This window comes from Aotus nancymaae, unplaced genomic scaffold (assembly GCF_030222135.1).
Source record: "Aotus nancymaae isolate 86718 unplaced genomic scaffold, 86718_ANA_hifiasm-v0.15.2.pri h1tg000089l, whole genome shotgun sequence".
In the NCBI taxonomy this organism is placed as follows: Eukaryota; Metazoa; Chordata; class Mammalia; order Primates; family Aotidae; genus Aotus; species Aotus nancymaae.
The window spans coordinates 13903633-13919154 of record NW_026988504.1 but is presented as its reverse complement, the minus strand read 5'-3'; the positions used below and the strand labels follow the sequence as shown (position 1 = coordinate 13919154).

At 38.5% G+C, this 15522-nt stretch overlaps 1 pseudogene; it reads right to left on the bottom strand.

Annotated features, from left to right (window-relative positions):
* Positions 1–4801: 4801 nt before the first annotated feature.
* Positions 4802–15522, bottom strand: part of LOC105718283 (ATP-binding cassette sub-family A member 9-like) — a 34510-nt pseudogene continuing 23789 nt past the window's right edge.

The following is a 15522-nucleotide window of genomic DNA, read 5'->3' as shown; positions in this document are numbered from 1 at the left end:
GGAATACCTGAGACTGGGTAATTTATAAAGAAAAGAGGTTCAATTGGTTCATGGTTGTGCAGGCTATACAAGCATGGCACCATTTGTGTGGCTTCTGGTTATGGCCTCAGGAAGCTTACAATTGCGGGGGAAGGTGAAGCACATCAGATATGATAAAGATGACATTACAATCAATCCCAAAGAAATATAAAACATCCTCAGAAACGACGATAAACTATTCTATGCAAACAAATAAAAAAATCTAAAGGAAATGGGTACATTCCAGGCAACATTCAATTTCCCAAGATTGAACCAGGAAGAAAGTGAAAACCTGAACAGGCCAATAACAAATTTCAAAATTAAATCAGACTGACCAAATAAAAGCCCTAGATCAAATATATTCATAGCCGAATTCTATCAGATGTACAAAGAACTGGTACCAATCCTACTGAAACTATTTTAAAAAATCAAGGAGAGGGATCTTCTTCCTGACTCATTCTACAAACCCAGCATCAGTCTGATACCAAGATCTGGCAAAGACACAATGATAAAAGAAAACTTCAGTTCAATATTTTTGATGAACACAGACATAAAAATCCTCAACAAAATATGGGCAAACCAGTCACTGTGAAAAGCAGTTTGGAGATTTCTCAAATAACTTATAACAGAATTACCATTCAACCCAGTAACATCTTTACTAGGTATATATCCAATGGAAAATAAATTGTTCTACAAAAATGACACATGCACTTGTATGTTCATGGCAGTGCCATTTACAATGGCAAAGACTTGAAATCAACCTACATGCCCATCAACAGTGGTATGGATGAAGAAAACTTGGTATATATACACCATGGTACGACACTATCATAAAAAAAGAATGAAATCATGTCCTTTGCAGCAACATGGATGCAGCTGGAGGTCATTATCCTAAATGAATTCACACAGGAACAGAAAACCAAATATTGCATATTATCACTTACAACTGGCAGCTAATCATTGAGTACACATATACATAAAGATAGGAATGATAGACACTGGTACTACCAGAGAGGGGGAGGCAAAGAGAAGTGTGTGGGCTGAAAAAGTACCTACTAGGTACTTGTTTATGACTTGGATGATGGGATTATATATACCCAAAACCTCAGCATTACTCAATATGTTCATGTAACAAACAAGCCCCCAAATCTAAAATAAAAGTTATAATTCAAAGATCAGATGGTTGTAGATGTGTGGTGCTGCTTCTCAGGCCTCTGTTCTGTTCCATTGGTCTATGTCTTTGTTTTGGTACCACTGCCATGCTGTTTTGATTACTGTTGCCTTGTAGTATAGTTTGAAGTCTGGCAGTGTGATGCCTCCAACTTTGTTCTCTTTGCTTAGCATTGTCTTGGCTATGCGGGCTCTCTTTTGGTTCCACATGAAGTTTAAAGTGGTTTTTTCCAGTTCTGTGAAGAAGATCATTCATAGTTTGATGGGGATAGCATTGAATCTATAAATTACTATGGGCAGTATGGCCATTTTCACAATATGGATTCTTCCTGACCATTAGCATGGAATGTTTTTCCATCTGTTTGTGTCTTCTCTTATTTCATTTAGCAGTGATTTGTAGTTCTCCTTAAAGAGGTCCTTTGCATACTTTGTTAGTTGTATTCCTAGGTATTTTATTCTCTTTGTAGAAATTTTGAATGAGAGTTTGCTCTTGATTTGACTCTCTTTAAGTCTGTTATTGGTGTATAGGAATGCTTGTGCTTTCTGCACATTGATTTTGTATCCTGAGACTTTGCTGAAGTTGCTTATCAACTAAAGGAGATTTTGGGCTGAGACAATGAGGTCTTCTAAATATGCAATCATGTCATCTGCAAATAGAGACAATTTGACTTCCTCCTTTCCTAACTGAATACCCTTTATTTCTTTTTCTTGCCCAATTGCTCAGGCTAGAACTTCCAATACTATATTGAATAGGAGTGGTGAGAGAGGGCATCCTTATCTAGTGCCAGATTTCAAAGGGAATGCTTCCAGTTTTTGCCCATTCAGTATGATATTGGCTGTAGGTTTGTTGAAAATTGGCTAGCAAAGCAGAAACTGGACCCCTTCCTGACACCTTACACTAAAATTAACTCCAGATGGATTAAGGATTTAAACATAAGACCTAACACCACAAAAACCCTTGAAGAAAACCTAGGCAACACCATTTAGGACATAAGCATAGGCAAGGACTTCATGACTAAAACACCAAAAACAATGACAACAAAAGCCAAAATAGACAAATGGGATCTAATTAAACTTCAGAGCTTCTGCACAGCAAAAGAAACTATCATTAGAGTGAACTGGCAAGCAACAGAATGGGAAAAAATTTTTGCAATCTACCCATCTGACAAAGGGCTAATATCCAGAATCTACAAAGAACTAAAACAGATTTACAAGAAAAAAAGAAACAAACCCATCCAAAAGTGGGCAAAGGATATGAACAGACACTTTTCAAAAGAAGACATTTTTGAAGCCAACAAACATATGAAAAAATGCTCATCATCACTGGTCATTAGAGAAATGCAAATCAAAACCACATTGAGATATCATCTCATGCCAGTTAGAATGGCAGTCATTAAAAAATCTGGAGACAAGAGATGCTGGAGAGGATGTGGAGAAGTAGGAACACTCTTACACTGTTGGTGAGAGTGTAAATTAGTTCAACCATTGTGGAAGACAGTCTGGTGATTCCTGAAGGATCTAGAAATAGAAATTACATTTGACTCAGCAATCCCATTATGCAATCCCATTACTGGGTATATAACCAAAGGACTATAAATCATTATATTATAAAGACACATGCACACGTATGTTCATTGTGGCACCTTTTACAATAGCAAAGACCTGGAACCAACCCAAATGCCCATCAATGATAGACTGGACAAAGAAAATGTGGCACATACACACCATGGAATACTATGCAGCCATAAAAAACGATGAGTTTGTGTCCTTTGTAGGGACATGGATGAATCTGGAAACCATCATTCTCAGCAAACTGACACAAGAACAGAAAATCAAACACCATATGTTCTTGCTCATAGGTGGGTGTTGAACAATGAGAACACGTGGACACAGGGAGGGGAGCATCACACACTGGGATCTGTTGAAGGGGGCTAGGGGAGGGATGGGGGGAGGGATAACATGGGGAAAAATGCCAGGTATAGGTGATGGAGGGATGGAGGCAGCAAACCACCTTGCCATTTATGTATGTGTGCAACAATCCTCTATGATCTGCACATGTACCCCAGAACCTAAAGTACAATTAAAAAAAAGAAAATTAAAACCTAGAGTTGGGGAAAGTATTTGCAAATATTTTATGTAATAAAAATCTAGTATCCAGAATATATAAAGAACTCTTACAATTATATAATAAAAAAAACAATTAAAGCTGAGCAAAGAATTTGAATAGATATTTCTTTTCTTTATAGTCCTTTGGGTATATACCCAATAATGGGATTGCTGGGTCAAATGGAATTTCTATTTCTAGGTCCTTGAGGAATCGCCACACTATCTTCCACAATGGTTGCACTAATTTACACTCCTACCAACAGTGTAAAAGTGTCTTAAAAACTACACATGTGTTATCTTACCTCACAGTCTTCTGTCTTTGATTGAAATGGTACTCTTCTTTACAGATTCATACAGAGGTATTCCACAGAGATGCTTTGCTGCTTTTTTGGACAAGCAGCTTATGGCAGATGTAGATTTACACGCATAGTTTTGCTTCACCAGCAATTTCCATGGAGGAGTAGGAAATACAAACCAGGAACCCAGACTGAAGGCAGAGGATTAAAATTCAGGATAGTCTCCCTGCCAGTGAAACTACAGGGATTCTTTAACTACCATAGCCAAAGGTGATTGTCTTTCTTCTCTCTTTAACTGACCTCCTGAATACCAAATTTTGAATTTCTGGTTCCAGTTGATATTGATCCTGGTTAAGCATACTTTTTGTGCAGTCTATAACAGGACATTATAGATATCAGATTTTTTTATTGATCCTCTTTTATGTGCTTACTGGCCATTTGTGTATCTTCTCCATAGAAATAGCTATTCCAATAGAGAATTTGAATAGATATTCAATAGAAATACCTATTCAAATAGAGAGTGAGACCCTGTCTCAAAAAATAAGAAAGGAGCAACAATATCATCAACAATTTGTTTAAATATACACATCTGTATAGTGCTAGAGAGATGTAAGTGCTCTTTGATCAACAGAAGTCAATTTGCTAAGAGGAGGAATGAAAGACAAAGGGAAGGAAATTAATAGTCCCTATGCCTTATGAAGGGAAGAAGCAGAACTACTTATCCTTCTTCTTAGTGAGAAGAGAGTAGCATTTCAGTCAAAGGAACTAGATTCTACTCCTATCTCCCCTACTCTGAGTCTCAGTTGCTTATACTGATAATAATATATAGAAATGTTAAGAGACACCTTTCACTGAGCTTTGACTGATGCCTGGCACTCTGGCATGGGCTTTATGCAGGTGATCTCCTTTAATGAGGGATGGTTTTACCCTCTGGAAGGAAATCCTGAGATGACCTAAGTGCATGCATGCATCAGTATCTGGCACATATTAGAACCCCCATGAATACGGATTCTCTTACAAGAGTCAGCTTTCAAATCAGCACTTTGTTCTCTTATTTCCTCTGGTGGGAGCCCTTGGAATGACTTTCTCTAAGTAAAATACTCACAATTACCATAGAGTTAAAGAATGAGAGGATAAAGCTCTTATTCTGTCATCGTAATAGAAGTACAGAAACATAAACCAAGGACTGTGATAAAACAAAACACCTGTGTCTACCTTTCCTGCCGAGCAGCCTGAGGGAAAAGCCTCAGGATCTCTTCATGGAGGGACTCCATTTGTCCAGGTTCTTCACCTTCATTTCCAGCAGGTAAACTTTGCCAAATTTGCTTTTCAGGCGTTGGATGGAACCGATACATCTGAAGGTAAGAGAAGGATAAGGTCAAGCAAGAAGACAGAAAAACGTATGACTTGTGATGTTCAGTTTCTGGAGGCCGGGGTAAGGCCACGTTGAGATGGGAGAAACCATGCTAGCTCCACACCACGGGTAGACTGGTGCAGGGCAATAAACTTCCTTTATAGCACACAACCTGGAGGGCTGAGTGCAGGTTTTGACAGATGCTCATCTCAGCCTTCCCAACACCATGATGGCCACTTGGTCACACACCGTCTCGGCCTCTGCCATGTAGTGGGTGGTCAGGAGGGCGCCCCTCTCCATGTTTCTAAAGGTGGCCCGAATCGCCTGCCTAAAGTTAAGTCAAGGGAAAACGTAAACTCATGGGAATGCTCAAGGTATTTGGAATTTTTTAAAAGAAGTTTCCATTGACGCACAGATGAAACATGTAGTGAATTCAGACTATATGAAGAAGGAGTGTGTGTAGGGATGACAGGCATGGAAATAACCAAACTATTGGTTAGAGTATATAATTCAGAACATAGAAAATGATATTGGGTAAAATGCTGTTTATAAAAATACTGAGTTCAGGAATATTTATGAGAATGCAGTGGGAAGAAATAAAATTAGGAGAATTTATTAAAAAGATTGATAATGATGACATATACCCTATAGATACAAAATGACAGAACTCAGAAATTTCCTAAACCAACTAAAAAATATATCGAAGACTTAGAATGTTTCTTTTTTTTCTCCATAAGAATTGTATATCAGGTGATATTGCAGAAAGATTTAAAGCTTAATTATAGATTGATTTGACTGTATGAAAATGTTTCATGTAGGCACAGACACAAAAATTATTTGAGCAAATATTAGAATGAGATAATTTTGCTTTTTCATCTCAACAAAAGCTGGTTGTGATTTGAAGTCAGATCATTTTTTTCCTAAAATATTGCTTTCCCTGATATTGTGAGTGTCTTTCCCTTTCTAAGTAAATAATTTTACAGGCCAGTTGTCACAGGATCAATACATTCACATAGAGGTTGCTCATGATAGTAGCTCACCACATTTGCTGCTGCCTCTCTGGGTCCATTCCAGTCGACGGCTCATCCAGAAGCACCACTGATGGGTTCCCCAGGATGCTCAGCACAAAGCACAGCTGCAACAGGAGGAACAGCCCTTCTGGTTCCCATCTATGGCACTTGCAGAGCAACACCAAGCCCTGCACGTACCTTTCTCTTTATTCCCTCTGACAAGGTCTTCACGGGAGCCTTCAGCTGGTCCTGCAGCTTGAGCGCATCCACTAACCTGAAGGAAACAGAGTCAATTCACACAACGCCAACACTGGTGAATGTACATGGGAGAATAAGCAAATCAGGAGAAACACAACGATGGGGGACATGTTTAAGAGTGGTCATAAAATTTAAGCCATCCAGGGTATGTTATGAACCTTTCATGGTCATCAACTCATATTTTCAATGATGTCTTTCCATATTAAGAATAATCAGGCTGGGCCAGATGCGGTGGCTCACACCTGTAATCCCAGCACTTTGGGAGGCCGAGGCAGGTGGATCATGAGGTTAAGAGATCGAGACTAACTTGGCCAACATGGTGAAACCCTGACTCTACTAAAAATACAAAAATTAGCTAGGTATGGTGGCACATGCCTGTAGTCCCAGCTACTCAGGAGGCTGAGGCAGGAGAATCGCTCGAACTCGGGAGGCGAAAGTTGCAGTAAGCCAAGATCGCACCATTGCTCTCCAGCCTGGTGACAGAGCGAGACTCCATCTCAAAAATAGCAAACAAAAGTAAATACAAATCAGGCTGGGCGCTATGGTTCACACCTGTAATCCAGCACTTTGGGAGGCCAAGGTGGGTAGATTACCTGGGATCAAGAAGACCAACCTGGCCAACATGCAGAAACCCCGTCTCTACAGAAATACAAAAATACAAAAATTAGCCAGGCATGATGGCAGATGCCTGTAATCCCAGCTACTCACGAGACTGAGGCATGAGAATCACTTGAACCCAAGAGGCAGAGCTTGCAGTAAGCACTCCAGCCTGAGTGGCAGAGCCAGAATCTGTCAAAAAAAAAAAAGAATAATCAATAACCTTTTTTCTCTCCAGGCTCAAAATGAGAGAAAACAACACTGAATGGAGTTCTAGATGACCAAATTTTCTCCCACAAGCATGGGGTCATCAGTCAAAACCCTCCTGTCTTCATTTTGTGTGTATGCCATTACTACAACATCCCCTCAGCAAAGAAGGGGAGTGCCCCCAGCCCCAGGTGCCCTGTGATGGTGATTGTCGCGTCCCCTTTCCTGAGCCCTTTCATGGCGGCGTACACCTCCAGGTGCTGCCTCACTGTCAGGTTGGCACAGCGCGTTCTCCTGAGGGCAGTACCCCAGGAAGCCCAGGGTGTCCTCTCCGCCGCTCCCTTTCAAAATCACCTACACAAAATAAGTTCATTCTCAGATTCTATCCCAAATGTTACGTATATGTATGTGCATTTAAGCATTTACTTCAGTGATGCCCTTCTCTTTACACACACAGGTGCTAAGTCCACAAATGGAAATCAGCCATCACTTAGTTCTGGGGAAAAGATGGTAAAAACCCACTTTAAAAGTCAGACACTCCATTGTTGTCCATTGCAGTTTAGACTTTATTACCAATTCCATCACCATGATTGAATTCAAGATTGCTTATTTGAGTGTCTTTCACTTGGCTTCATTCATTGATCCAAACATTCAAAGGAATAGATATTTGTGGACAATTCTGTTTTGCCAGTGATAGTTATAATTATAGGATTTATCTTGCAATAAGGTAGTGGTTCTCAGCCAGGGGAATCTTCCTCCCAGGGGATATTCGACAATGTCTGGAGACATATTTGGTTGTCACAATTCATGTGTGTATGCTTTGGGAAAACAGTATTACTGGCATCTAGTAAGTAAAGGACAAGGGTGCTGCCAAACATCCTACCATGCACAGAACACCTCCCCACAACAAAAGTTATCAAGACCATAATGTCAAGATCGAGAAATCCTGAACTAAGTAATAAACAATATACAGTGCCCTTAGCACTGTATCTGGCCCATAGGATCCAATATATACACGATAGCATTTGTTATTTTTATGAGCCAGGCTATGCTTTATAATAAGAACATCTAATGTGTCCTCAGTGCTTGCTATGTGCCAGAATCGAAGCATATGGTATATTTTTAATTACATTATCCTATCTGCAGAACCCCTGTATGTGTGAGGTGTTAGTTTTATCACTGATGTTTTACATACAGAAAACGAACACAAGCATAGATTATGAAACTTGTACAAGGTCACAACAAGGTAGACCTGGAACTTGAAGCTGGGATCTACCTTCAGAATCCAAGTCCTTGACCTTGATGCTATATTGTCTCCCCCAGTACAAAGAGGGAGAGAACTAGCTAAACTTGCCCCATAGAGCTTTCATTGTAAAGAAGGAAACAGAAAATATAAGTAATAAGTAAATACATAAGTGAACAAATTGTAGCCTCTGCTTTGTGCTGTCAAGGAAATAGATGTGCTAAAGAATAACAGGGAGGATTTAATTTAGCTGACAGTGTAGTCAGGAAAAGGCATTTTGGGGAGATAAACTTTTAAGTGGTGAGAAGGAGACAGCCAAGCACGTGAGGAGCCAACGGAAGGGCACTCTACCCACAGGAAGATCAAACCCAGAGATCCCACAGTGAGGAAAAAATATTTGATGAAAAACATTTCTGAGTTCTACCTCCTCAAAGTCTCGGAGAGCCACAGCATTTGCTGTTCTCATTCTTTCCATCTGGATATCTTCCTCCTCTCCTTCAGGTTCTTCTGGGTTTCTTGGAGAAATTCTGAAATCAAAACAGAGTGATAATTATAAACTTCTCGTTAAAAATCTTGTGTCAAAATTAATGAGTTTTTCCTATACTGCTACCAATTTTTTGAGTAGATTCATTCTGAGCGCAACATCCTCTCTATTCTTCTACTTGCACCATCTGCCTTTCAAACAGCCTAGTTTCCATCAGTGAGTCAAGTTGTGATACCCTTATATCATCTTTGCTTTTTAACATAAGCTTAATCCTCCTTGTCTATGGTGACAGTTTTCTTTCAAAGAAGAAAGTCATATACACCCTCTGGCAAAGGATTTTGAAGCAGAGTTGCATGAAGAAAGGAATCTAGGAACTGTAGTTTTGACAACAGGTATTTTGGAACTCTGAGGTCTTTGTGAGAACCATGTGTCCAAAGATTTGGAATCAAGGATGTGTTCCAGAAAATCCAGGATATTCAATCACCATACCAATGTCTAATCAGTTACTGACCACAGTCATTTCTTGGGAATATGTGACGGAATCACTCTTTCCTCCCTACTACAGATCTAGTTCTTGCTTTCATCATCCCACTGTTGATTCCTCCTCATTCTTTTATTTCTCCCTCGTGCCATGCTCTGACATTTCTGTTGTCCGTTGGTTTCCTAAAACATGGCTGTCACCTTGTCCCTCTTCTCTGCTACCACAAACGTTAGACTTAAGCTTGGTTTATATTTTGTATGGTAGGCCAAGTGTTCAAGACATATTGGTGTCTTGGTTTCCCATATGTAATCTGCAAAACCTTCCCTATTCTTTTCTGTTTTAAGACTCTTCAATATCTAGCCTCACTTTGTTTTTCATTATCGCCCAACACAAGCCTATAAGGGAGCTTCTGCTCCCTTCATCTCATCCTTGGTCTTGTTGCACAGACTACTCTTCCTTTCTGGGTTGGCTTAACTTTTACAATGCTTATCTATATTTACCTATTATTTTAGAGATTCTGCCTCTTAAGTATAACTTTCCTCTACAGTGAAATTATGGTCTGCCTTAATTTTCCAGTGTCTGATATGTGCTAGTGTGGTTCTCTCTAGCTTGTAAGCTCAGTATATATTCCTATTCTATGGGTTATAAATTTTGTATATCACAGTCTTTAAAAACCATCCTGTGAAGTGCCTTTTACTTAATTAATTCAGGGTATTTTAAAAGTCCTTAAAGAATGAATATCAAAATGAAACTTGAAATTCGATTTGATTTAATCAACCTGAATACCAGATCCTTTCTCATTGATTTCTTCCTGCAGTTCATTTCCAGGCATCACAGAATGAAAAGGAAAATGAGAAAATGAAGGTAAGGCTAGGGAAAAAGAAAGACAATCAAACTTAGTATCACTATAAATTCAATGATTTCAATATTGGAATTGATTTAAGGAGTTTGATTATATAAAAATTCGATTTGATAACATTCATTTTTACAAGGCTGAAAGACAATTTATGTAATATTCTTTGAAACTGTCAAAGTTAGCTTCACTGCTATTCAGAGAGAGCCTAACAGAAATATAGTAGTAGCAAGTGAAACCAGTACTACCCATGACAGATGATTGTTGTAAAGATAGGGGTCCAGGGCCAGGCGCCTTGGCTCACACCTGTAATCCCAGCACTCTGGGAGGCCGAGGTGGGTGGATCACCTGAGATTGGGAGTTTGAGACCAGCCTGACCAACATCGAGAAACCCTGTCTCTACTAAAAATACAAAATTAGCTAGCCATGGTGGTGCATGCCCATAATCCCAGCTACTTGGGAGGCTGAGGCAGGAGAATCACTTGAACCTGGGAGGCAGAGGTTGTGGTGAGCCGAGATCACATCATTGCATCTAGCCTGGACAATTGCAAAACTCTGTCTCAAAAAAATAAAAATAGAGGTCCAGGTCAAAAGCCATTGTGTGTGTGCATGTGTGTGTGTGTGTGTGTGTGTGTGTGTGCACGTGCACGTGCGCATGTGTTTGTACACATGCTCGTGTTTTGCTTCAAATGCCTAAAATGTCCAAACCTTCATTTGATGCAGTTCAGAGAAACTCAAAACATACAAAGGTTGTGTTCCCTCATGCAAGAATGTTGAAAAAAATGTATTCTTACTATTAGCAGTGCCAGGAATACAATGTCAGATTCTGAAGCTCCTAAAGAATCCATGGAGTCAGGAGAAATCGGTAAAATGAACAGTTAGTATATTCAGGCGAACCTTCCCTATTCTATGTCCTTACAACCATTCTATCTGATGCTCCTTTGGGTATCATGTAAAAGTTAATTTCAGACTGTGGAGTATGTCTTCTTTGCTTCCAATGGGTCTAAGAAATGGTCCTCTAGTTGATTTCATTTAAAAACTCTTTAGGTTAGAATAAGCAAGATTTCCTTTAAAATGTTGTACTATTCTTACTGTCTTGATATAAGTCGTATGTTTCATTATCACACTGTGAAAACTAATGAGTGGATTCTGCTATTGTGACTACTATAAGTCACATTATTGTAGTGATTGTCATAACACAAGGTCTTGAAAACATGACATGGACTATTTTAAACAGTAAAGCATGAAGGCAATTAAAATTTAAAATTTAAAATTGAGTCTATATAAGGAGATTCATTAGAAAAAAGCTGGGATGCAGATAATTCTGGAAAGGAGAGTACATATGGAAGGAAGCAGGAAAGGGGATGATAGTGAGGACTGTGAGAGAGCTTGATATTTTCTATTCATCAACTTATTTAATATATATTTATAGAATGTATACCATATGGCTAGCTTCATGTTGGTCATGGGATACCTATAAATTTAAGTAGTAGGGGAAGAGGAAATAAAGGAAATAAATAAGCAAATAAATATAGTGATAGCTACCTAAGTAAAGTTGTGTATGTGTTAAGAAGTATTCAGGGTTGTATTACAGTGTTTCAAAGAGAAATGAATTGTAATCTAGGGTCAGGTCAGAGACGGTTCCCTTCTGAAGCCATCAGTTAGGGTATGGACAGTGAATAGGATGTATCTAGGTGACAGGTCAGAAAGCATGGTGGACACAGAGAATAGCAGGAGCCAAAACCCTTCTGTGGAAAGAGGCTGATGTTCTGGGAAACTGGAAAGAAGCCAGTGTGGCTGGAGTATGGTTATCAAGGTGACAGTGGCATCAGATTAAGGGAGAAAGATACACCTGGGTCCAGATCACTCATAGCTTTCAGACTATGGCAAGAATTTTATTCCTGCTCCTTGGTATGATGAAAAACAACTGAAGCCTTTAGACAGAGAATTAACCTGGTCAGCTTTGTGTTTCTAAGGTATTATTCTGTTGCTCTGGATGAAAAATAGAAAAGACTAATATGGATTTACAGGGTGGCTGTTGTGCTCATCCAGAAGAGAGATGATGATGGCTCTGGCTGGTGCATTGTAGGAGAAATGGAGGAAAACAGAAAGATTCCAGGAATATTTCAGAAGTATACTCTGTGACTTCACCATTAATCTGCTATGAAGATGAGAGAAAAAGAAAGACATTGACATTGTGGGGTTGCCAGTTAAATTTGAATTTTAGATACACAACCTTTTGGGTATAAGCATGTCCCATGCAATATCTGGAAAATGTTTATACTACAAAAAAGTATTGTTTATCTGATATTAAAGTTTAACTTGGTATCTGTAATTTTATTTGCTTAACTCTGGCAATCCTAACAAAAATAGTTCCTAGGTTTCAGTCAAGAGTGAAAGAATGAAAGGTGATCCATTATTTATAGAGATGAGTAACAATGAAGTAAGTAAAAATTAGAGAAAAATATTCCTGTGCTGATGATGTTTATTCCTAGTTGACAGGAGATGATTAACAATGACAGAAAAGCAAAGGTTCAGATAATGATAAGTACTATGCGTAGATTTTTAAGATAAACTCACATAATATTGATGGAAAATCTATTTCAGACTGGATAAGCAGAGAAGGGGTCTTGGCTGAAACATTTGTGCTGAGATCTGAATTATAAGAAGCCAGCTGTAGAAAGAACAGAAGAAAGAGCATTCCAGCCAGAAGAAATGGCCACCGTAAAGACCCAGGTGATACTGGCATATCTGAAAACCAGAAGGAAAAGTGGGGTAGTTGGAGGAGACTACAATGAGGAAAGGTAGGAGATAAACAACAGACAAATGAGTCAGGGAAGGTTCTGCCAGACAACATAGAGAATTAGAATTTCATTCTAGCTGCAAGACAAACTGCTGGGGTTGTTAAACAAGGTAATGAGATGACCTAATTTAAACTTCTAAAAGTTTGCTCTGGTTGTATGAAAGGAATTTATTACAAGTAAGGAAACCAATGGGTAGCTATTGCAGTGGTTTAGGCAAGGAATGATGATGACTTAGACCAGGAAGAAAATAATGAAGAGGGAGAGAAATTGATGGGTTTGAAGTAGAACTTAAAACAATTTCCAATAGATGAAACAAAAGAGATAAAAGAAAGAGACAACGATAATGCCAAAATTTTATGCTAGAGCGACTGTAGATAATAGTGCCATTCACTGAAACAGGAAAGTCATGAGATGAGCCTATCTGGTTAGGAAAATAAAAAGTTTTATTTTGCCTATGTGTGAAATATCTATTACTCAGCTAGATGGTGATATCATATAGGCTACTATATATATAGAAGTCAAGAACTCTGGTACTAGCTGAATAGGGCCCTAGGACTAAACCCTGGACATTTAGACATCAAGCATTGACATTTATGGGAAAGTTACTATATAACAAGTATGGTTCTAAGTGATTCATTGGTATCATTTTACCACATCCTCACAGAAACCTATTTCAAATAGATGTAATTAGTATCCCATTTTATAGGTGATAAAAGTGAGGCATGGAGTAATTAAGTAACTTTTGAGATTTGTGCAGCTTCACAATGGAAGGATTGAGATTTGAACTCAGTTTACCCCCCAAAAAGCGTGAGAAAGAGTGACAAGAGCAGGAGGAAGAAGACGGTGAATGTGTGATCTTATAAGAGTAAAGGAAAAATCGTATTTCATATTTCTCATGGGAGAAGTCACCAAAAATAGAGACCGTTTAAGAACAGAATAAATAAAAATTAGGTCAAACCCTTCAGAAATATGTCCTGAGCAGCAGTAGATGATGTCAAGGACATAAAGACATAGGAAAGTGGCAGATAAACTCTACCACAAGCTTCTTGAATTTTATTTTTTTAAAAAATCACAAAAATGGAGCTTTAAAGGGACAATATTTTCCAACAACAAGTCAAAGTGCTGTGGTGAGTGGTCAGGGCTTTAATACTGAGTAGATTTACCACCATCTGGAAAGCAGAAACCACCACTGAGAGATGAGATGTGATTATGTCTGTGGGTAAGTCTTATGAGTAAAATTTTAAGTGAGATACAGTCGAAAGTTGTCATTCCCTGTTAGCAGAATCTAAGGACATCTAAGCTGTCCTTCCTGAGGCTCACATTTGTTTAAGAAAGATAGCATTTTCTTCATATTTGGCAATTATTATTAAAGTGCTTGATTATTCATTGCATCAAGTATAAAAATTAGATTTATCACTTGCATGTAAATCTATAATCATAAGGGTGGGTGAAGGGTTTTCTAGATATAAAAAAACATGTGAAGACTTTAACTCTTCTTACTTTGTCGTCACCAGTGCTGCTCATTGCAATGCATGGAGTGAAACAGGCTGCCACCAGTATCCAGAAGAAGGTGTTACTTAGGTACGCATACTCATAATCCATATGCTCCTGAAATCATGTGGAATATGGTGAGCTGATGGCAATTGGACATCTGTTTCATCTGTACTTTCTTAACTAAATCACTCAAATAAATGCATTGGGCTGATCACTCAAAGCACTTCTCAAGGTCCTACGTGCAGACTTCTTACCCACATTCATTTTCAATCCTGTGTTGCAGCAACTAGGACCTTCTGAACATGTAGCCTGATTTACTTATGAAGAAGCAAATTCAACCAAGTGATATGAATTGTCTAAGGCCACGCAGTTAATAACTTGTGAGGCATGAAACGTCTGCTCTCTGACTTTATGGTTACAATCTTATATACATCAAGGCTGGTGTTTTAAGAGACAGTAGAGACTGTGGACTGTCAATAGAAGGGCTAAGCGAAAAATGGTCAGCACACCCTCCATGTAAGGCATTACATTAGAAAAATCAAAACCCTATACATGTTAAAGAAGATTTTGAGTTTTGCTATAAAAGCCTTAATATTTTTTAAAAATTAATTTTTTAATTTTTGTGGGTACATAGTAGGTGTCTATATTTATGGGATACACGAGATGTTTTGATGAAGGCATGCAATGCAAAGTAAGCACATCACAGAGAATGGGGTATCCATCCCCTCAAGCATTTATTCTTTGCGTTACAATCCAATTATACTCTTTCAGTTATTTTAAAATGTACAATTAAATTATTATCGACTAAAGTCACCCTGTTATGCTATAAAATACTAGGCCTTATTCATTCTTTGTGTAACTAATTTTTGTACCTATTAACTGTTCCCACTCCCACTCCCCACTCCCTTTCACAGCCTCTGGTAACCATCGTTTGACTATGTCCATGAGTTCAACTGTTTTGATTTTCAGATTCCACAAATAAATGAGAACATGTGATGTTTGTCTTTCTGTGCCTGGCTTATTTTATTTAACATAATGAGCTCCAGTTCCATCTATGTTGCTGCAAATGACAGGATCTCATTCTTTTTCATGGCTGAATAGTACTCCATTGGTGTATATGTACCTCATTTTCTTTCATTCATCTGTT